Below are 1,435 nucleotides of genomic sequence, written 5' to 3'. Positions count from 1 at the left end.
TCAACCAAGTCAAAATTTTGGTGACTAGGAATCAACTTAGAATTGGTTCAAGGTCCATAGTATAAAGATAGAGTATTTCCAAGCTTAAGGAGTTGGCATGAGAAATAGGTTGTTCCACTTATGTGTCCTGGTGTTATAAGGGTCTAAGGGGAAGAAAATAAGGCTAGGGGTTAGAGTTGGGAAGAAACATCTCTACAGAAATACCTAAATGTGTCTTTTGTTTTCTTACTCCTCCCATATTTGGTTATAAGCTTCACAGAGAAGAAATGTTGAAAGAATTGTGGAATGGACACATATTCCCAAAATGAAGATTCTATCATTTTATTGTATTTGCTTTATCAAATAAATATCCATCTGATTATGATTTGCGTGCATTGCCAAGAAGTTGAAGATATGAATACACCTCATGTCTAAACACTTTGACATACATTGCTAAACTATAGTTAAATGTTTGTTGTGTTTCAATTTAGCGAGAATTTACATGCAGTGAAATGTAAAATTCATTCATTGAATGAATTGGACAGATGTTTACACCTGTGTAACCCAAGGCCTACCGAGGTGTGGAATATGTCCAGTCCTGCAGAGAATTCACTCATGTTCCTTCCCAGTCAATACTCATGCCTCCTGCCCCAGGGCAGTCAGTATTCTCATTTTCCTACCGTCTGTTGGTTTTGCTTGTTCTAAACATTGATATCAGTATTACTCGGTGTGCACTGTGTTCTACCTTGCTCTTATGAAAAACTGCTGTGAACTTTCTTGTACCCTTTTGTGAACACATGTTTATTTCTCTTGGGTAAATACCTACAAGTGGAGGTGAGAATAGTAGTTTATAGTCCTCCCAACAGCATGTGACCCTTTCTGTCACTCTACCTCCTTACCAGGCGTTGGTTGCGCTCTTTTAAATTGTAGCCATTCTGCTTTGTGTATGCTGCTGTATTATTGTAATTTGAGTGTGCATTTCCCTCATGACTAGTAATGTGTTCTTGTTTATGTGCTTCATGGCCACGTGCATGTCTTCCTTTGTGAGGTCTCTCTTCAGAACATTTGCCCTTTAAAAAACTGGGGTGTTTTCCTATTACTGAGTTGTAGCAGCTCTTTATAAATTCTGGGCTCAAATATATTGTCTGCTACATGCCTTACAAATATTTTTCTCTCAGTTTGGATTTGTTTTAAATTTTCTCTCTCTGTTTCTTCCTTCCTTCCTTCCTTCCTTCCTTCCTTCCTTCCTTCCTTCCTTCCTTCCTTCCTTCCTTCCTTCCTTCCTTCTTTCCTTCCTTCCTTCCTTCCTTCCTTCCATTCCTTTTTTCTATCCTTTAGTTCTTTCAACTTTCTATACTGTTTTATGTTAATTTCATGTGTACTCCATAGTGGTTAGTCATTCATATAAATTAAGAAGTGATCCCTCTAACTAGTCTAGTGCCCACCTGGCAGTATG

The sequence above is a fragment of the Rhinolophus hipposideros genome (assembly GCF_964194185.1).
Source record: "Rhinolophus hipposideros genome assembly, chromosome: 8".
NCBI lineage: Eukaryota > Metazoa > Chordata > Mammalia > Chiroptera > Rhinolophidae > Rhinolophus > Rhinolophus hipposideros.
The sequence above is the reverse complement of the archived record's forward strand: the minus strand, read 5'-3'. Positions refer to the sequence as shown.